The sequence below is a fragment of the Struthio camelus genome, chromosome 3 (genome assembly GCF_040807025.1).
Source record: "Struthio camelus isolate bStrCam1 chromosome 3, bStrCam1.hap1, whole genome shotgun sequence".
NCBI classification, from domain to species: domain Eukaryota; kingdom Metazoa; phylum Chordata; class Aves; order Struthioniformes; family Struthionidae; genus Struthio; species Struthio camelus.
The window spans coordinates 49,544,890-49,567,412 of record NC_090944.1 but is presented as its reverse complement, the minus strand read 5'-3'; the positions used below and the strand labels follow the sequence as shown (position 1 = coordinate 49,567,412).

The 22,523-nt window shown below is 44.1% G+C and overlaps 1 long non-coding RNA gene across 1 annotated transcript; it reads left to right on the top strand.

Annotated features, from left to right (window-relative positions):
• Positions 1–929: 929 nt before the first annotated feature.
• LOC138066714 (uncharacterized) lies at positions 930–10,598 on the top strand. The gene is made up of 3 exons (XR_011140130.1): positions 930–1,577; positions 1,902–1,953; positions 7,751–10,598. It is a non-coding gene; the product is annotated as an uncharacterized lncRNA (long non-coding RNA).
• Positions 10,599–22,523: the final 11,925 nt, after the last annotated feature.

The following is a 22,523-nucleotide window of genomic DNA, read 5'->3' as shown; positions in this document are numbered from 1 at the left end:
TATAAATATATGTATGGATATTTGTAATTACATATTATGAAAATTAAATCGAATGCCTCTGTACACTAAGCTGAAATGACTTTTAGAAACCGTGTTTGTTCTGGTTGCCGGAACAATGGGCGCTCATCCTGGAATCCCTTAGATTTACTTCTGCATCAACACACTGGCAAGTCAGGCTTCAAAATATTGAGTTAATTACAAACGCAAAAACACAAAGGTTAAAAAATGTTAATGGGCATCACTGAGGGAGTATGATCTATTGAGCACCAACTGATTAGAATTTACAGCAGGAGCTAAGACAGGCACGCACCAAGAGCATAAGAAGAACTAAAGTGCACGAGAGTACTCTTCTATACCCAGCAATATGGATAACATTCTCACATGATCCTACTAATAACTCCGCATTTGGTTTTAATTGTTCAGCTGGCTGGATGGCGATCTCTACCTAACGAGCACTTACGCTATTTGAACTCATCACTGAGTATCTGAGAAGTCGTTGCGGGTGTCCACTGATATCTCAGTACTGTGATTTACAGCACCTGCATGTTTGCTGTAATATTTTTACTTTTTTGATCCCTAAGGCCGCAGATCTGGGATCACAGACAAAAGCACCTGGTGGGGTCTCCATCCAATCCAGGGAGATGAAAGAGCAAACCCTGCTAGTGTACCCACTCCCTTTTGGTCTAAGGGAAAGAGCACAACATTTATGTTATAAATGACTGCATCACTAGCATCAGAGATGTCAGTGAAACAGTCTGGGGGATGTGATTGTGTGTTGTGCTAAGAGCATATGTTAGATCCATGCCAGCATCCTCCTGGTTCGCATTCCCGGGTGGCTTAACTGCATCTGGGACACAAGGGGTGGTACCCGACCAAATAGAAAAAAGCTTGAGCCAGGTCTCAGGAACGGAGACTGAGTTGTGCGTCATGCATTTGTTTGGTTTCAGAGCTAGCAGTAAATCCAGACCCCCGGTATGACCTAATTACCTCACATTTGAACACTAACTCAGAAGCTAAATGCTGTTGAGGAGAGATGGGGACTCATTTCCAAGCACACAGGCACAAACACATTTTTATTGGCCATAGAGAATGGTACTGTGTGTGCCAATATAGTAAGAATGTCTGACTCAGAACATAAAGTGCAGGTGCCAGCAGCAAGAAGATGCTGCTAAGAAATACCAGCTCTCTGGGATTGCAAAGTATCAGCTGTGTGAGGAGACCAGAACTGGGAACAGAAAAGCCGCTGATGACTGGAGACGTGTTTTCTTTGCCATCCCTTCGGCTCTCCTCACGTTCTTCACCGTGGATTCAGAAGACGCAGCCGTGGCAGCAGGAATAGCAGAGCTGCCCCTTTTGAGACTGATCCAAATCCCACGGCTAAGGAGGCTGGTCATGCCCTTCCTTTGACCCCTTCTTCCAAAGGAAAATCTGCAACCTCAACGACTCTTCATGCGCAAGGGAAAGCAGTCAGAGAAAAACAGTAGATAAATGCAGCTCTTCCTCCTTCCTCACAGGATGGTCCTGGCGAAGGATAAGATCTCAAGGCTTGCCCTCATCCCTGGAGCCTGCTCTAGAAGGTAATCTTTGGAGAAAAGAAAATCAACAGAGTTCACATATTTTGTACAGTGCCTTGCACAGTGTATCCCTGAGCTGACTGGGCCTTTGGGTACACCAGACCTACAGGTAATAACAACAAACAATGACTTGTCTCTAAGGATAAGAGTGGGAAATGAAATTGTTTTTGGATAAAAATAGTTCCTTTGATTGTGTATTTTCTGCTGGCTCTTTGCCTTTAGGCAACGTATGACAACTTCAGGCGCATTTTTTTTCCCTTAGGCAATGTTTTATTGCTCCCTGCCTTAAAGTCAGTCAATATCTGTAATTATCTGTCCATCCCACAGGTAACCACAGGACTTTTGGAAAAAAAAAAAAAAGAATGAAGACAGCAACACGGTATGTGACAAGCTTTGGAGAATTAAGATGATAAAAAGCAGGTTGATGGGCTCAAGCCTGCTGCACGGATCAGAAGGACTTTCATTTTATACATCCTTCTGGTCCTTATAGTTCAGTGTTATGTTTACTATGCAAAACACACGTGGGTGCAAACATATGTGTTTGTGTGTGAATGCACGTGCATATGACTGTTTTCTTATTTGCATATGTGTATGAACACATGCAGCACGAGTGGGTGGTGAGAAGCTAAAGGAACATTTTCAGGGTTGACAAGACCAAAATTTTATTCTCCTTCAATCGACTGGGTTTTTCAAAGTGTGTGCTGAGGCAGAAGGAAAAACAATCCCCTTCAGCCTGAAGCATGCAGCGAGCCCCAGGGGTGTGCTGGGATAAAAATCCCGGCTCTTGAGTCCAGCGTAGAAGAGTTATGTCAGCACACTGAGTTCTTTGCTAGCACGGCTATGCTGCTGGCGAGCCGCGATAGTACGGACGTCCTCTCCTCCCTGGTGCCGAATGCGAGCCAGCAGAAACTTGCCGGAGATGAGTATCTTGAACTCTAAACACGCGAGCGCAGGATCCTGACGGTTCGTATCCCTTGCCAGCTATCGGTGACAAAGCTGACACAGAGAAGCAAGAGAGGGCACAGCTGGCACGCAAAACTCTGCCATCAGCATGCCTGCATCTGCTCAATTTGTTGTGAGCAGCTCGCCCAGCTGGGATTTTAATATGGCTAACATCCCTCCTTTTGAAAAGTGGTATTTTTCCCCCTTTATAATAGAGATGTGAAAAACAGAACCAACACCAAATTAAATGTTTTTAGGGTAGGACACGTGTGTGAAATTTTAGGCCTGTTGACCTTGGCAGGGTCCCCGTAAGAAATTAGTACAATTAGTGGCATTTGCTGTTCTGCAGGGCCTTCAGCCACAAAGGCAAAGCCAGACAGAGAGGAGAAGCAGCCTGCTAACGCGGGACCCAATCCTCGCGCTCCCGCGGTGCTTCGCAGGTTTGGGTGTAGGGTGCCTGGTGGGTAGTGGCAAAATGAGGGGGTGGATGTGTGGCACAGGCAGTCCTACGCTTCACAGTTCCTCCGTTTCAGCTGCCATCAGTGGGAGTTTATGGCATCAGGCACGCTACACCCAAACCTGCTGAGCTCCTCACCGAGGAGCTGACTTTGGGGGCTGCTGACAGTCCTCGTCACCTCCTGGGTAGTGCTCTGACCCACACGGGCTGAGGCCGGGCACACCATTCCTACCTGACATCTCACCTCTCAGTTACTGGCACCAGCTGCAAGCTCTAACAGATATTTTTATTACAGAGATGGACAGAGAGCCGCTGGCTTGACCTGGCAGATTTCTCGCTTGCCTTTATTCCATGGCCCTTTAGATTTTCTGAAACTCCTTAAATAGCATTTGTGTAATTGTGCTTTTCTGCTGACCCATATTCTTAGCACAGGTTCAAACCCTGTCGGCAGTTGCTCCAGGTTCAGCTTGTTAAATCTTCCCTGGCTAGCTGGTGAAATAGCATTAGTTATCCAAGAGAAGAACCAGAGATCAGGAGCAGGGGAGGGAAACGTGAGGGACAGCTGAGTTCCTGGGGGTGCTATGGCTGAGCTGCATCTTCTGTTTTTCTTCTGCCATGACTCCTGCAAGCCCCATGGAGGCATAAAGCTGGACACCGATTTAGGGGACACGTGCTCTGCTAGAGTTAGGGCGGAGATTTAGGGGTGGAGACGGTTTATGAATCACGAGGCTGGACTTTGAGGCGCCTGGTCCTTGGATGGAGGCCAGAGGCAGACACAAGGTGCTAAGTTCTCTGCACAGCACGAGGCACCTCCGAATAAGAGCCAGGAGAGGCAGCGGGCTGAGCGTGCAGCTGTGAGGGCGGCCCAATATGAAACGCTGAGACTGGCTGCATAACGCAACCCTTCCCTGCCTCGTGGGACTGGGATGCATAACCATGGGCTGCAAGATTTGTAATGAAATTCAGAGAACTGAATGCATTTGTGGCCCCCTTCCTCCTACTCCTCCCACTTCTGCACAGTATTCTTGTGGTTAGGACTTGGAGTGGCACAGATCCCAAGCAGCAGTCCCTTTTCTCTGCACAAGGACACTGCACTAATCACCTGGCGGTAGCCCAAAAGCAAGGCGAAGGCACCTCCACTGCCTCCTCTTGAATCTGCTCATTCTCCAGAGCTGTATATGAATTTGTTAAATTGGGTTCTCTCCTAGCATGGGGGGATGCAGGTGTCGGTCCTTGATCTACAGGATTGTTTTAGGTGAGTGTAATCTCCAGGAAGGTGGGCAAATGTAGATTTGAACTTCTGCAGGCAGGAAGGAAAACTGAACCCTCATTTGCCACAGCTGGGGTGAGTGCTTTTGTCACTTTGCTAGAAGATAAACCAGGTATGTCCCTGCTTTCTCTACCCCCACTTTGTGCTCAGGATCCACGTTTCAGTGTGGGCCACCCAGAAAATACACAGTTTGTAGATGTGGCTGGGTTTAAGGATGAGGTAAGGGCTGAGTTGCTAAGCAGTGATAAGGCTGAGGTACTTGAGGACGCGAGAGAATATAGCTGTCAGAAATGGAGCAAAAGATTTGAGGCATCCTCAAGAGCAAGCCAGGTTTATAGGCTCTTACTCCTAGACCGAGGAACGAAAACTTTTTCTGCATCCTTTTGCAGGCTTGAGCTTTGTCCTATTCATAGCACATTAATAGGGCTCCATTGCTGATCTGTTTTATTAATTCTAATTAGGTTATTAAATTAAATATTGGGTCTCCAAAGCCACTAAGATGATACAATGAATACTTATGCGTATAAACCAGTAAGCTCACAGTGCATGGCCCTTCCAACAGCAAAACATTTCCTGAATTATTTAAAGAGTTTTAAGTCTGATAACTCATCTGGGAAGTCTGTAAAAACAGAGGGCAATCCCGTATCTCCCCAAACAAGTAATAGGCGAGGGCTTTTTCATTCACTGATCAAACGTAGGACAAGAAAAGACGCTTAATTATGGACCTCAGAAAGAACTAAGGCAGCATGGTAGTTGCAAATATGACAAAGATCAATCTTTCAGAGATGTGGTAATAAAGAGCAGACCAGGATGGATCCATTAGCAGTATGAATCCATTACACTTGCCTAAATATCTCTAAAAGAGCTGAGAGTGGAAGCAGACAAATAGGCACCAAAAATTCTTGTGGAATTATATTTTGCTGAGCTGGCAAACTACTCTGCAGTTCCTAAATCCACCTTGTCATAAACTGGAGAGGAAATAAGGGACCGTTATGAACACTCCCATTAATTGACCATGGTCTGATAATGCAAAGCATGGTAAAACATGATAATTCATCCTTCAATTTAAAGAGTCCAGGAAAAGTCCTTTCGGGTTTAGCTCTGTTGAAGCAGTGATGTATTGCATCTTTAATGAGAGTTTGGTCCGGACGTTTAATCTCTGTCTTTGACGGTGAAGATGTGAATAATATTGCCAGCTTGCTACTGTAATTTGCCAATCTTGGATGAAAGTTACTACGCAAGCAAAAAGTGATAGTATGTTTCTCCCTCATCAGATGCTTACAGGAAAATCACTTACTGGCTTTATAGCTACAAATAGAACTCACACGGGGAAAATTAAAGTTCTGCTGAACTTCAGGAGTCCCAGCTTTCAGTCCTAACCTTCACCTTTGTGGAAGAAATTCTGAAAAAAAGAGAATAGCGGTTACATTTTTTGAAACAAGTAAAGATCATTTAAATCCTATCTGAGAAAGATTAAATTTCCTTGTTGGGAAGCCAGAGCTGCAGTGGAACAGTGATCATTTTCTTTCTTTCTTTTTTTTTTTTTTGGTGCCATATGTTCACTCCTAATGCAAATAAATATTTCCCTTCTCAGATACTTTTCTCTCAGGAGTTTGCTGAGTGTTGTGGTACTTTGGGGGAAGGTTTACCTATGCTCCTGCCATTTCCCACTTATTTTGCAGAGGTGCTGCAGAGCTCCAAAAGCCCCTTGTCTTTCTCTTCGAGCATTCCCCAAGTCCAAGCACTGCAGAGGCCACTAGAAGATGCCCATGCCAAGCACTGGAGGAGTCTGCTGAGATGCTGTGGGCATCCAGGGTGGGGCTGAGGCCGCAGCCCACCACAATCCCCTGGCAGAGCTAAAGTACCGCCAAGGACCTCTACACTCTCCAGAGCAGCCAAGGACCTAGAGGGCACAAACCGATGTTGGTCCCCTGTGCCATCCCTTCGCCTCCCACACACTGCTGCGATCTGTGTTCATGCAAAGGGATGTCACACATGGGCAGCTTGGAGATATCTGAATCCCTGAGTCACACAAACAGCAATTTCTGTAATTTCATAAGCTATGCCATGGATGATGGTTCTAATTATCAATAATGGTAACTGCTCAGATGTGGCTGGATCACCAATAGGCTTTTGCCGGGGCTTATGTTCTGCATTGAATATCCCGCAAGAGCAGTTCGGCCACGCAAAAAAAAAAACTGTAGCTTGTAATATTCTGGGCCTCTGAGAGAAGTCTCCGACATCCTGACTAGGGCTTGGGAGGTGTGTTATGTGCCCCAACAAATCAAATGCATGTAATTCTATAGTGACTGTGAATAACGTATCACACACAACCGTTTGAACATATGGACTCACAGACTCTGTGTAATGAGCAATAGTCCCTGTATTGCTGGGATGTCACACAGCTCGGGGAGGAGGTTATATACTCAGTTAGTGTGGTGCGGTAGTCTTCCAGCTCATACGTCCCCACAAAAATAGAGGAGCTGCTGCGGTACTGCAGTGATACTGCTGAATGTGAGGCTAGTCGGAAAAGGGCATCGGAACAAAACCATCAGTTCTAGGTATATGTTCAAGCCCCTGAGCTCAAGCCAGAGATGGTAGTGCTAAACGCCAGCTCTGCAGGGTGCTAGCACCAAAAACTGGTTCTGGTTATGTCTCTACTAGTTAAACAGGCCCAAGGCATGGGCCGAAGGACTCGCATGCTCTTCTGCACCCTGTTGAGTGGTTAGTGCGGCCCCTAGAAAGGTTTTGGCGTGGATCAACTAGCACACTGCCAAACAGCAGGCAGGCACGGATCAGGGACCTTGTCCAGTGCACAACTGCGTACAGCCCTCTCTTAGGGGCAGAGGAGCCAGCTACATGGCTGCAGGGCCAGTGAATAGCCACATAGACATCGTCGTAGGCACTTAAAATGGGATAGATAGAAAGTGCCTGTGCTCAAAACTCGGGGACGGCAGTCAGCTCAGCTTGCCAGGAGCCTCCCTTGTTGCTGTCAGTGCAGAGCGGTGGCCACAGGTACTGAAAAAGCAGGTCCCAGCAGTGGAGGGGGGCAAGCAACCAGCCTGAAAGCAGGAGGCAGAGGTGGCTCAGCCACCTCCTCGGTCAGAGGGGATTTACACCACCTGCCCCAAAACAGCGTGCTCTCATGGCAGGGCTCAGCAAGGGGAAAGGGTTTCAGTGCTCTGGTTTATGCACTTGGCATCCAACACCCACAGGAGTGTCAGCTCAGCTGGGCCCCCGGGGCTCCTCCACCCTCCCCATGCCTGCAGCCCCGAGCCACGCCGCTCAGCACGGGCAGCCCCGCTGGCGTGCCCGATGGCACTGCCTCCCCTCCTCACATCTTGGTGGCCACAGAATTCTCCCGGGACACACAGTTTCTAGGGTTAAACCCCCACAGACTAAACCTGGCCGAAACCCTGGGCTGCTGCTTCCTCCCTAGTACAGAAAAAGCAGGGGCAGGGAGAGACGGCGCCTTTCACAGCTGCTGCTGTTTTGGTTTCTTTGCAGGTTGCTCGTGCCGAGAAGAAGCCACACACCTCCAGGTCGCTCGTGTGCAGTAACATTGGTCTGACCCAAGCACCCAGATTTCCCACGGAGGCTCTAGAAGTAGCCCTGGAGCCCAGCTCAGGGATCTGGGATTAGGACACACAAAGTTGCACCTGGCAGCAGGTCAGCTTTCCCTTGGGTTTGGACTTTGCTGCTCCAAGTGGAAACTCAACATTTCCATTTGATGTGGAACTCTAATATTTTTCTTTTTCATTCGTTGTTGGCATAAAAGTCCCCAGATTTAAACTTCTTAAATAGCAGATTTTTGTGAGGGGATATAATTGCAGTCTGCTGAAAGGTTTTGTTTCTACTTTGATTTGGAGGATTTATTTTAATTTTTAATTTAATTTTTATATATGAATAGAGCATAATAATTATTCTAATTATAAACACTATCAGATAAGGAAATGTAATAATTCATTAGTATTCTAATTGGTAATTGCTACTATAACTGGTGTTTACTTTGTTAATCGGTATTTAAATTGGCAATTGCTATTCGAAATGGCCATTGGGGTAATTCTAACTGGTGACTGGTAATTACAATGAAAATTGTTAATTGGTATTCTAATTGATTTGGTAATTCATATTTGGTTTGCTCATTGGTAACAGAGTAAAGTGGTCATTTGTAATAGATAATTGGTTTGGCAATTGATTTAGCAATTGGTATTGCAGTGAGTACAAAATGAGTGATCAAATGCATTCATTAAATACAAAATATATAACATTTTGAAACGAAACTTGTTATGAAACTGAAGATCAGACGTTTCTGATACAAAAATGATCTTACTAAAAAAAGCCAATTTTAAGGAAAATTCCCAACTGTAGCAGATTTTCTAAAATGGAAACTCAAGAGAATTGATAAGATCATTTGACTGTTTCCGTTTCAGTAAACATACATTTTCCAATAAATAAATAATCTCGTGGAGAATTTTGGACTGGCTTAACTGTAACATCCTGGGGGGTTCAAGGCCCAAACGCCTCTATAGACTAGTCTGTCACCTGCCTACTACCCTGCGAGATAACATAGCAGTGTGCAAGCGTCTCGGCAGGTCTGTAGGTGATTATGTGTCCGGTGACATTACTCATAGCCCGAAGGCATCAACATAGCTAGGGTTGAAAAAAAAGTGCTTTTTCAAAAAAGCATTAAGTGCTTACCGAGCCAGGGTTGAGTTTATGGGGGCAATGGCTGGGGGCTCTCTTCTCCTTCTATGAAGACCACATGGCATGCACAGGATCACAAGGCAGGGCAGCAGCCCCATGGCTGAGCTGGCCCTGCTAAAACTCAGGCCCAGCTGCTCCTGCTTGCATGTCCCCTGGGCATGAGTCCCCAAGGAACACTTGCTCCTTATCCCGCATTGAATTGTCATGCCCTGAACTTGCACAGTGGCTTTTCTTGTCACGTCTCCCTGCAGATAGGACAGGATTTTGCCCTGGACTGATCGTCAATTGGCATTTTTAATGTTGTATGAAGTCAGATATGGTAAAAGAGGCTGGGTCAGCCCTCCAAACAGTTTTTTCCTAATTTTCGATATATATGTGATGGTTGTTTCCAATCCTGGGGGTACTTTGCTTGACATTCTGTAATGCCGTGAATTCATAGTGCAATACATTGGCAAGGGAGAGCATGTGACTTAAAAAAAAAGACTTTGGAGCCCTGAGATATGCTAATGACATCCATATAAAGACAGCAAGCCTAAGATCTGAAGGGAAAAGTAACTAAAATTGTTCACTACCAGCCTTTGATGCAAAAAATACTTGGCTGCTTATATAACCGATGGTACAAATTTTCACAGAGAAATATCCAGAACTGCCAGAACTATTTCTGTCCTATTATGGCCTTTGGAAAACGATTGATTTTTTTTAGATGCATGAAGTAGAGCGTCCAACACATATTCTTTCTGCCCAAAATGGTTTGCCTGAAGATGTTTGAATATCTGGCTCATTAGACTGTGTCCTTCTACGCTCAGCATAGAAATCTGAGATAGAAAAGACCCCTCAGGTCATCCAGTCCAACCCTTGGCACTGCAGAATTGTTCCCTCTCCCTCCTATATATTTTCTACTGCTTTGTCCAGCCCAGTTATAAATGCCTCAGATAATGGATTTCCCCCGGAAAACTGTTCACCACTAGTGACCACTGTTATCATAAACTGGGACTGGGATTACATCCAGTGACAAGACGGGAGATTTCACCGTGATGCACACAAAAAGAGAATGGAAGAAGCAGCCGAGGAAAAGCTCTGAACTGAATACAAAGAGCACAAAGAGTCTGTGCTTCAAAGTAAAACACCTACTACTTGAGGGGAATATAACTTTTGAGAATGCATCTATTTCAGATAATCAGAAAGTAATCGGAACCTTTAACCAGAGAAATGAAATCCCCCATAGTTGGGTGGGGTTTTTTATATTAGCCAAACTTTTTTCGGCTGGCAGCAGGAGTTTTTGATGAGAGCTCAGCTGCTAAGACATAGACATTTTGAGTGCCTGATCTCCAAACTGAAAAGTTGTGTTTGTAATTTCACCTGACTGAATTCCGAGAGAGATTTCCCTCTGTTTCCTCTGCTTCAAATAATAAGAAGGATGGGGAATTATTTTTAAGAGGCTCCTTATAAACTGAAATATGAGGGTGCATTTCTTACACTCTTTTTGAGACAGCTTTTATCCTTCTTAAATTATTTTCGAATTCCATTATGGTTTCAGGAAAACAAACCAAAATGCTTCTCTGCACTACCCAGCAATTCAAGACTGATTTGTAAATCCTTACCTAATGTTCATGGATTTTGCAGTGCGCAATTAAATCTTTCAAATGCTTCTCTTTCCTTTTTTCTTTTCCCAAGTCTTGTTTAATTTAACCAATCAAAAATCCATTTATTTCTGATTTGAAAATTAGTTAATGCAAATAAAGCTAGGCTGGCATTTGCAAGTCATTTGCAAATGCCCTTACATCCTGCAATCTCTATTTCTTCTTTTGAAAACACATTTACTCACGTCTCTGTGTAATTGATTGTGTTGGGTGTACACTTTGTGATGCATCCAGAAAACATAATATACTGCTGCTATTCAGTATGTGTTCCACATATTAATTGTTATTCACATGTAAGAGTTTTAGCCATGTCTATGCAGCATAGTGGAGCCCACCGCAAAGACGCCTTCCAAAAAAATGCTGAAGATGCCTGAAGCAGCTCTTCCCATACAGTGAAGACACTAGCTGGAGTCAGAAGACAAAGTGGCCACACTGTGCACCAGTATGCCTAATAAGGCCTCTGCGTCTTGAGTTCTGGCTCATTGCTTTATATATGATATGCTGTATTGCTTCTGGATCAAGTACAGGTATTGGTACGGGCACTGTCATACCACGCTCCTTTGCACAGGTAGGTTTGTCCTTTGTTAACCTGTAGGTAGATTTGTCCTTTGTTAGCCTTCAACCTGTGTTGAAAGATTTGCTCCCTTATCTCCGTCACAAGAAAAAGCAACAGAAAACCGAGTCTTATTAAAAAGACATCATTTAAGACCTAGATTTCCACCTTCCCAAAATCTCTTAAATTGTGAGTTCAAACCACCGAGCTAACCTTATTTCTGCCCATCCCCCTGGCACAGCATCATCAGAGGCTCATTCTCTCTCCTCCTGCAAACTTTTTCAAAGCAGGTTGAAGCTTGAAGCTAGGATCTTAAAGCTGACATCAGTCACTGGCAGGACACCTTCTGCTACAGCAGCAGTGTGAGACAAGTGATTGCTACCACTACTAATTTGTCATTTTTATTCTTTTCTTCTTCCTGGGTCTTCACAGCTGTGGGATGCAGACACCTCATCTCCCCAGGAGAAACTGCATGGGAAGTGCAGGAGATTCTGTTTTGTATCCTGACTTGTATGTTTGATGACTCCGGTACCAAGTAAGAAACTGCACGGTTACCTCATCAAGTCAAAGTTCGCTTTTCCCACAGAGTGCATTAACCTCATGACCTTGGAGAAGGTGACTCCGACAGCAATGTTAGCTTCAGGACCAGCAATCTTCAAGTGTGCTGCCCTTGCAGACGGCAATGCAGCATGAGGATATCCACTAGTTTTAAACACATTAGTTCAGGTACTGGAGGCTGTTTCACTGCGCTGGCACAGAGCTTTGCATGTGCTAACTTAAGTTGCTTCACAACCAACAGCTGTGTCCTTGCAATAATTGCTATGATTTTTGTTAAAAGTATGTGTTGCTTTTTAGAGTTTTGCTACAAGAGAGGCCAATATGGAATCAGCTCTGGATTAGGCCACCTACATTTTGGTGTGTATGTGCAGGTGCTTAAGCTTTAAAGGTAGGTGCCTAAGGCCCCAGGACAAGTCTGTGGACAGCTAGCTGATACAAGTTAGTGGAGCCCACAGAGTAATTTGGTTAGCCCCAAATTAGACACCTAGAGCTTGACTGAGTTTCTCAAATTAGGTGTATGTTATCTGAAGTGCCTCGGGTATCCAAGCCTTCTGCCCTGGACTACAGGACCTACAGGAGACCCATGCACTTCTGGAGAGGAAGCTGTAGGCAACATGGGATGCTCTAAGGAGTGGATGGCACCTGAGGTCTATATTTAGGTTTATTAATATGGAAGTGGCTGCCAGTCCCAGTGTGTGACTGTGGCTTACAGCATTCTGACCAGCATGGTCACTGCTTTGATGAGGCAGTGGGATGGATTAAGTGGCCTCAGTCTCTAACAAGGGTGTAGAGCATGGTGATTTCCCATGCTCGTGCTCAGCAGTGTCTCTTACTACACAATTAAGGGTACTCCACTCTTCTCCCCTCCTTCTCCTGCAAATCCCCAAATTTTGTATGAGTCTCACCTCTGCAAGTGCTCACACAGTTCCTGCACTGAGTTCTTCGTGGGTTCAAGTTAAGAGAGATTATGAGCACTGCTAGTTGAAAATGGGATTTTTACTCCCTACCGTCACGAAAACAGCACACAGCAGGATGAACAGTTCAGAGGGTCTTCATCCTTCCAAAGGGCCATGGCTTAGTCCTGCTTTCACACTGGCCTGGATCTGCTTGGCCTGATGTCCTGACGGGACCTGTTTGCATAGCCTGCTGGCTGTTAACCTAAGATGCAAAAATTACCCGGTCAACCCCTGGTTACTGCTCACGCCTTCCCCCATGGATAGCTCATAAGCACCCTGATAACTCTAGCACCTCTGCTCGCAGCAGCTGTGGGACTGAAGCCCCATGAACAGTGCAACTGAGCTAAAATTACCAGGATGTGCTGTGGAAAAGAATTACTCCCCTATCCCTACCCTTAAAGCTCTATGGCGATATCTAAAATCTCCTTTTCCTTCCTGATGAGGTTAGGAAAGCTTTGCTTCATGCCCTTCATATGGTACAGTCCATCCCTAAATACATGAGATGACAGACAAATGAGGGTATAGCATCCACCGGGAAGTGGGTAGGGGTGAAAAAGGGCATGAGTAACGGAAAAACAGTGATGTAGCAGCTCCAATTAAAGGCATCTTTCTCAGTAAGGCTTGATGGCTTTTTCTGTTATTGTGTTTTTCTTTCCTCTCTGAAATGTAAAATGGCAGTGGCTAGGCAGCTGGTGTGCTGTGACAGCTGCTTGTCACGCTGTTCATAATTACCCCATTGATACCTTGCACTGCCTCTGTCTGTTTGTTGTATCCACCTGTTGTCTTTGGTCTAAGCTTGTACAAAACTCTGTGTTACAGGGGCTGTTTCTCCCCAGTGTGTTTGCTCCAACCCTGCAAGGGGCCCCTATGTGCTATCACAAGGTAAGCAATAAATAATAAAGCACCCAATTATTTTAGTAATAGAGCTACAGGAGCTGGTGAAAGGGTTTAAACTAAGCAAAGTTGGAAAAATCTGGCAATTTGTTCCAAGCATATGGGGTTTCATGGGAGAAGGCGCTAATACATTTGTAGGAGTAGGAAATGGAGGAAGAATTAAGGCTAGTGTTATCACTGGACACGTTCTATTACAGCCATGTGGTTCTTTATTAATGCACCGTTTCACTGTCCTTCACCGCACCATTGTCCATGAAAGGAAAAACAGAGTAAAAAAAAAAACATTTACGATGTTTCTGTGTGTATTTTTTTAATGTTTATGTGTCCATCTATTCCCAACGTAGGGTTTTGGAACATTTGCGGACTTCAAATCTGCAGAGATTTTCATCTACTTCTAAACACTGCCAGCACAACGGACAGATTGATTGCACTTGGGACAGGCAATCACATTAGAAAACGTTGTGTTTCATAAAAATAAGACTTTGGCTTTTTCCTCTGCTTTAGCCAAGTTTTCTAGACTTTACAACCCAAAGTTATACAGCAAAAATAATGGTTTTTATAAAATAGCTGCTTCCCTGCAAGAAACACTGACTGCAGTGGTCTTGTTGCCTGCATGGTATTCTCTAGCTTACTGGAGAGGGAGGTGGCAAAGCCTGGAGTTTTTTATAATAATATGAAAGTTCACAGCGCCTTTGCACACAGCTAGAATGAACCGAAGAGGAAGCGAACATGTAGAAAACAGTGAGGATGGAATACGAAATGTCTAGTTTGCCTCAGACAGCAATAATCTTAACTTTCACCCAGAAGGTCTGTTCATTCAAGCATGCACACGTTGTTTATTAGAACAATGCACTCTTGAAGAATTTGACCTTGATTATGATTCTTCACCCTAACGAAAAGAAGCCTAAAGTAACAAACAGCACAGAATCATGGAAAATCTAGATCAGAAGGGATCTCTGGACATGATCTGGTCCAGCCCTCACACAAAACAGTGTCATCTTTGAAGTCACATCCAGCTTCAAAGTCAGAGCAAAGTGCTCAGGGCCCTTCCCAGCAGTGTCTTGAGTATCTTCAAAGATGGAGATGGTAGGGCCTCTCTGGGCAGCCTGCTCCAGAGCTTCACCACCTTCATCATGAAAAAAAAAATCCAAATATTGTGAATTTCCCTTGACGCAACTTTGCTCTTTTTTAGTGTTTTAACAAATACCTAAAAGTTTATAAACATTCAACTAATTGTCCTTTGTATTACCTCTTATGAAGCAGAGCAGGGTTACCGACCTGCAAGCCTGTAGAAGCTGGGCACAGAAACAGTATTATAAGGAAAAAGAGTTCAAGTAAAATTGTAGGCTGATTTCCCAAGAAAGAGAGGCTCATGAGATCACACTTTCAGTATGTTTGTCTGTTCCCCACTAATGATATCTGAGCGTGATAGTTTGTTTCAAGCAAGTCTGATGGAAGTATAACATTCTCAGATGCTGGATTTCTACAAGTTTAATGAAGACTCGTGCATGGATAGATGAGATAGATCCTGTCAGTACCTCATTGATAAATAGCTGCAATTTGAGCTCAATTGTTATTAGATACCTGAGGATCTACACGGCATAAAGACCTTCTAAATACCTGAGCTAAAAGAAAAGATGTGATCAGACAACTAGCATGGTATCAGAGAATCCAACCATGGAATACAAATCCAAAGGGAACCAGGCTTCATTAGTTCTGCTGCTCGTGAAATGCTTTGATTTTCTTCCCTTAACTCTTATGCTTTAGCTGAACGGTCATAAATTTCTACGAGCAAAAAACCCTCCTTCATATAATCTCCCTTGATATATCATCCTTCTCTTACGTGAGGAAGAGAATGTCTAAGAATAGCTGGTCAGATGATTTACTATTACAATTTTCTGTGGGTATATGGGATTTCTGGATGTCACTCAGCTGCCCTTAACAATAGCAAGGACACAATTGTTTCCATAGTAATACCCACTGCAAAGGGGGTGCAGGTGTGTGTGTTGGGGGAGAGAGTACAACGCAAGTGGGAGGCACAGGTTATACAGGCTTGCACAAAGGACAAAAATCAGGCACCACAGACTTTGATTCTGCAATCCTTGCTGTAGAAATTCCTCTTTTAAGGTCATTAGCATTTCACTACATCCAGCACAAAACCTTGCTGAGCAAGGTATGCAGGCTAGGACTCTCATAGATTTCAGATGGTGTAAATATGTGGGAGATCTTCACGTCTTTTGTCTCTCTTCTGTCTTGAATAACTTAACCACAGCTGCACCACTTTTAATGAGAAAAGACAACCCGTTTGTGGCAACAGAAGAGTACGCCTCCCCATACCACGTCATTTCTTACTTGATAGACTACAGAAGCGTGGTCCAGCAGCCTAGCCTCCTAAACAACCTGATGATTTAAATTTGATGGTCTCTCTGTGTTACTCTTTAAAAGAGTTACCAAAATAACAACTGAGCATATCTTCCACCTTTTAATTTAAAACAACCCTCTGAACAGAGTAATTCCAATGATGCAGCATACGTAGGGGCATTTCTGCCGCTTTTTAGTATTCTTATTCACCCCAGAGAAAACAAGAATTGCAGAAACAAAGGAAAGGAAACACTGAAGTAAATAAAACACTCTGTTCCTTTTGTCCACGGTTTAATAGAAAATGCTTATCACATAGACTTGCAGCTGCAGCAGGAGAAGTACCCAGGAAGGTTTTAATAAAAACAGCTTTTATAAATGACTGAGGGGGAAAAACCGAAGAATTTATCCAGGACTTCATTTATCCAAGATGGCTCCTGGTGCGAGTGTTAAAAGCTCTGCTATTGACTCAGATGGTTATATGACTCTGAGCTGGAGCCAATATAGATGAGTAGAAGAGAAGTTCAGGGCTCACAGAAATAGGAAAAGGGCATTTGGAAAGCAGATAATAAAATAATCCAGACCATCTTTAAGTCCTTAAATGATCCTGTTGATTTTTAATACACTATCATATGTGAATCTAAATATTGTGGGGGAAGCAACTATGAAGGGACCATATTTTATCTCTGAATCTCCTCTCCGGTAGGGATTCAAGAGTCAGCTGTCTTTAGCTTACCATAAAGGATGCTTCTAACACACTACTTGCTCAGGGAGACATGGTTTTGTTGATTTTCCTTAAGATAAAATACATTTTCTGGCTCTTATTTTTTTTAGCGTTGCCTTCATAAAGTGAATTCATCCTGAAAGCCAAAAAGCCCTCCCTCGACCACAAAATGCTTTGAGAAAATCTAACTATTTGCAAGAGGGCTTCAGGGTGGGATCATGCCAAAACACAACTGCATGAGGGTTTCAGCTGAAGAATCCCTGTCCAGTCGACTGCATGTCCTTTTCTCTTCCATTAAATCTAATACTTCATGCTGCAACGTGAACTGCGTGGCCAGATCCCAGGCAGATCTGTGTCCAGAACCTCACTGCAATTAAGGTAGATTTATTTTCCAAGGGGTCCCGTGACAGTGTGGGGCTACAAAGTGACCAGCTGTCTGCACCCATTTCCCCCTTGCCTTAGTGGGGTAAAGACTGAGCAGGACTGAGCTTGGTCTTTGTGGTTTTGCTCTTCAAACTTACTGTTTGTAAAGCACCGGTCCTACTTTTACAGGCTAAAAATGCTAGATGACTCCTCAGTCATGCAGGTGCCACATGATTTTCAAATCAAAGATTTTGTGATATGAAACCTGAGTAGACAGCGATTCCATGACCAAAATGTCTCATTAAATGAAAACAAGCACATGAGAGTACACAGATCTGCGTTTTACACTGCGGCTAGCAACACTATAATGAATAAATTGCGGGGTGGGAAGGGATGGATACGTGTGAAAGCATTAGCACGCTTGGAGCATATGTGTAAATTTAGCCAACATAATTGTAATAGCTGCGGATACAGCGGAGAATAGCTGGCAGAGGTGAAAGAAGTAGCCAGACCCTGTCTCTTGAGGACCAGATCGTGACACAGCCTGAGGGCCGGCATGGGAGAAGAGAGGGAAGCTTGGACTTCTTAGTCCTTCAGAGTTGCCACATATCACCCCTGAAACGCAGAGGGGAGCAGGTTTTGGGGACTCCCCGCACCTCCTTGGGCCACGCAGGCAGGTGGGAAGCGCCAGCTTGGGGAGGGAGCGGTAGCTGAGGTGAGCTGCGATCCACGCACCCCGGGTCACCCAGGAGCACGGCTACGCCAGCGCGGTGAGGAGGGTGCGCTACGACGGGGAAAAGACCCACCACAGCCCTTTGCAGCCCTTCTGAGCTCTGGGGTGGGAGGAGGGAAGTACATGGTCACCTATGAAATCCCCACTGCAGCAGCACCAGAGCAGCGCTCCTTTCCCCAGGCTGGCACTTACGTACCGATACTTTCAGCACGCATTTTCTCATTGCTGTTTCTTATAGTTATTACGATCGCAGTTGAGCTCTTTCCCCCCACTCTCCAATAACGGCCTCATTTTATTAAGTGCCGTACAAATACACACACAGAAACAGTGCCTCCTCCGCACAGCTACATCTCATAAGGAACTCGAGCTGGAAAATGTGTAGCTCTCATCCAAACTCGTAATTTTATCTCTTTTCTGGAACTGAACATGTATGCTGCACAGACTGATATATATTGTCCCTATTTAAAAACTGACATGATGGGTTGTTTTTATATCGAGCAGGAACAAGGGGAATGTGAACAAAAGTCAAGAGAGAAAACAAATCTGTATATTTCCTTGAAAGAAGCAATCTATTTTCGAGTCATCTTAGGCTGTGTTTTTAGTTGGGTTTTGTTTGTTTATTTGTTGGTTTCTTTTTGCCATACTGAAGAATGATGTCAATTTGCATTGCATAGAAGCTGCAGATACAATCCTATGCCTATTTCCATTAAATGCAACATTCAGAGCGCCCACCATCACTTGGAGACTTTCCTGACTTTGATGCCTCTGTACACTAGGCACAGGTACAGCATCAGGAAAAAGCTTTGTCATCCTGTTTTTCTCAATTCCTTCCCTTTACCACACAGTTGTTCTGTTTATTTATTTATTTTTGGAATCTACTTTTTTTTAATACACTTTGCTATGCGTATTTATGATGAGAAGATGATCTGTGTCCTCATTACTGTTCTACTGCTCGATGATGAAAAAACATGCTAACAAAGGAAAATGTTTTTCAGTCAGCTCATAATGTTCCCTGCTGTTCAACCAGGACTGTAAAGAGTATGGTTTAATGAAAGAAGGTGAGAAGGTGAAAAAAAACTAATGAGGGTGTTTCTCTGTATTGAAAGATCACTTAGGAGCAGCAGTGATTTCCTTTGTGCTAGAAAAATGGAAAAAATAGGGTTAAAAAGCAGCATCCCCAAGGTCAAAGAGGCCCATCCTCTCTCAGACAGCACACACGCTCTCCTCCCTGGCAACCTCCTTTTTCCACCTTGACCAGCGTTTTGTAATTTTCAGATGGCGGAGAGAAAAGAAACTTTTGTATCTTAGCCAGCTTTCAGCTCCTAAAGCACATGCAAAAATGCTGTAGTAGGCACTTGAAGCTGCTTGCATCATTAATGGCGCAGCTCATGAACCCCTACGTAGAGCTGCAGCCAAAGATTCAAACTCTGCAGAACAAGAGACTCCTAAATTGTGATCTTTAGGCTCATGAGATTACTGCCATTTGCTCCGGGGACTAGTGATGAAGAGTGAGTCAATACCAAGCCACACTGAGCAAAGCACACAACGGCGAATGGTTCAAAGCACAGAGCCAATTAGAGTCGCTGGAGCCATAAGGCGCTGCTCCGAACGGGATCACCGTGTCAGGGCTTCGCACTGAATACATGAACACAGCATTTTTTTTTTTCCCAGTGTGCTGGAGATGAGACTTAAGCATCAGAGAGGGAATGAGAAAGGAAGGAGGAGGGGACTGTGGGCTTATCCCCAAAAGAGGATTCCTAAGAGTCCTTCCCCGAGCATCAGCAAGTGTGTGACAGGCAGGAGAGGTCAGACGAGCACTTCCTCGTCTCTGAACCCGAGCAAGCCTCTGTCTTAAAACTGAGGCTTCCCCGTAGCAAGAGCTCACCAATGTACTAGTCCTTCTCTCTTCTGTCACCCTTGTCATGAGCTAGTGGCAGGAACGTGACACAGCACAGTATCACTGCCATCAGAGCAAAAGAAGAAACCTTGTTAGTACCCCGCTGTGCCATCCACAACAGAATAGGCAAAACATCGCGAAAAGATCAATATAATAGAAGATTAAGCTCAAATGCATTCTGTCCAGTATGGCTATTAACACTCCGGTCAGTAACAAACTGAGATTTTTTAAAAAACATACACAATCTTAACTGTATTATATGTCTCTCTCGTCTTCTTAATTCATTGAGTTCATAACCTAAATTACATAGAACATTGGCTAAATTGGTTTGTCATTGCTCAGCTCCAATTTAAAAGGACAAAGCAAGAAGCTGGAGAGAATAATATTTGGGGAACTGGATAGCTTCAGGGGATAGTTAATGATGGGACAGAGAGACTTGAATGCCTGCATCACCGGTTTTAATTTGGTTCAGGGGCAGTAGTCACACAAAGTCATTACCATATGATAGCTCTTCGTTTTCCTACGCGAGATGAGTTGGTGGTCTCAGTCTGTCCCTCGTAGGTGGATGTATCTGCTTTACAAAACCCAGCAGCACGTTCCCCATTCGCACAGGCTGTCTGAGTCAAGAAGCCAAGGTCACATTTGGGAAAGAGGCAGGGCTACCTTCCCACCTGGGGGACAGGCTGAAGCGTGTTGCTCCGGCAGCCCAAAATGGGGACGTTGCTGCCTCACCAGTGACGTGAAGGGTAACTGCCCAATGTCAGTTCAACGCCTTTCACCACAACTAATTCTTAAAACACGTAAAGGGAAAGGGAAAACAGCAGTATTTGCTCAGTTTAACAACTCCATCCTTCCAGCTTCTAGGGTCAGTATCTAATTTTGCCTGAAGCACTTCAAAAAAGACCCCAGCATTTGACTAAACATGGAGTTAGGCAATCAGCAATGCCCCGGAGTCACTCGTACACTCTCACCTATTCTGTCATTGTCTGGCATTTGTTTTTTTTTAATCTTTATTCACTTGCTGGCAGTAAAGCTATTCCTGTACAAGATCATTTCTTATTGGGTTTTCGCTGTTATTATTTGCAATGGGTTAGTGCCTAGAGGTCATAGACAAGATTATGGGTTTGTTGGGATACGTGCTCACAAGCTATTAATAAGAGACAGAGCCTGCTTTGATGATCTTGTAATTTAAATAGGCAAGCCTGACAGAGGTGACAGAAAGGAGATGGTATTATCCTCATTCTATAGATGGGGAACATCACAACAAAAAGATGAACAGCAGGACTTTCCGAGGCGCTGAGCTCCTATAGCTCTTTTTGAAGGCAGTGAGAGTTGCGGGTCTTCACCACTTGTGAAAAAAAAAAAAAAAGAGGCCAACATCAAACAACAAGTGAAGGGCAGAATCAGGTCTTAAAATTTTGGGTCCCAGCCGAACCTTGTGTGTTTGACAGCTTGCAGAGAAAATGTAGAAAAGCTGAAAAATCCTGTTCCCTTAAGAGCACTTCTCCTTATGTCTGTTGCAGCGGGACTTGAATATTTCAGGTTCTCAGGCTCCCTGCTCCAGGGTTTGGGAAGAGAAGGCTAAGACAGGAAAAGTTCAAGCTTTAAGGTCTTGGTTTTTTGAAATTTCTCTCTTCCTTAGTCCAAAGAAATTCCTATTACAGCCCTCACGACATGCAGAAGCAGAACGGCATTTATGGTGGAGAGCCTCCTCAACCTTTTCCAGAGATGTTATGACTGTGAAACGGTGGAAAGGCGTGTGTGCACCTGTTCAGCCCTACTCTAGCAGTATTTTCTCTGCCAGTGAAGTCTCCTAAATGAGACAGAATAGATTAGTCTCTACGACAAACAGCCAGTCTTCTAAATTTGGTACCAAGACCATAAGCCCACCTCTTTCTCTCATTTGAAAATACGTTAGGAAACTGCCAAATATACCCTGGGAAACCCATTTCATCTGTGGGCAGGGCATGGGATCGGTGTTAGATGGCAGAGTACTTCCAAGCAGCTCTTGGGAGATCATTTCTGCCTTGTTTGATCTTTGTATCCACCTATGGATGAAGGCATAAAAGTGAGCAAACCTCTGAGCTTCTAATATGAGGCAGCAGCAGGTACCACTCTTGAAAAGACGAGATGGAGCAATCTTGAAAGCAACCATGGAGCTCTAGGGTCTCTAAAACCAGAGTGTGAGTGATCTTTCTGAGACTGCCGAACCACCAAACCTGACTGTTGCATGTATTTTAGCTAAGTAAATCATTCAGATTACTCATTAACTACCTTTGATCAACCTAAACAAATAAATAAAATGCTTCATGGATGGAATACAGCATTCATAAAGGGAAGGACAGAAATATTTATTTTTCGTAAAAGTGTGAAATGTAAGTATTTGGAAAAAAAAATGACTGGTGACTTCTCTCGTCTGTTACCCCTTTCCTGCCCTTCCTGAAATAAGAAGTGAAGGAAATTTCAGTTGCAGTAGTACTGAGGGTGGACAGCAGACACCTGACTGAGGCACTACTTTGAAAAACATTAACTGTGAGCGACCAAAAGAAAAGTGAGAACTTCCACTCTTACGAGTCTATGCCATTCCCTTTTTTTTTTTTTTCTTCCAGCTCTCAGCATTGTTAGCAACGGTTTTCTCTCCACTGGCAGCAGGCCTCCTAGCATGAGTAAAGACAAGACTGCAGGTAGCCAACCACTATTTTAAGCATTTTGTAATCATACACTTTAAAGGTGGCCATCAAGGTATTCTGGAATTCCATCGTATGTCTGGAAAAAAAGCCAGACAAAATTCTGATATTCTACTTCTCATAGGCGTTTGGGATTTAACATTTTGCTCCAATTTAGAACAGCAGAATTCTCTAGCTTAAGGAAGTTGTGGGGAAAATTAATTTCAGATC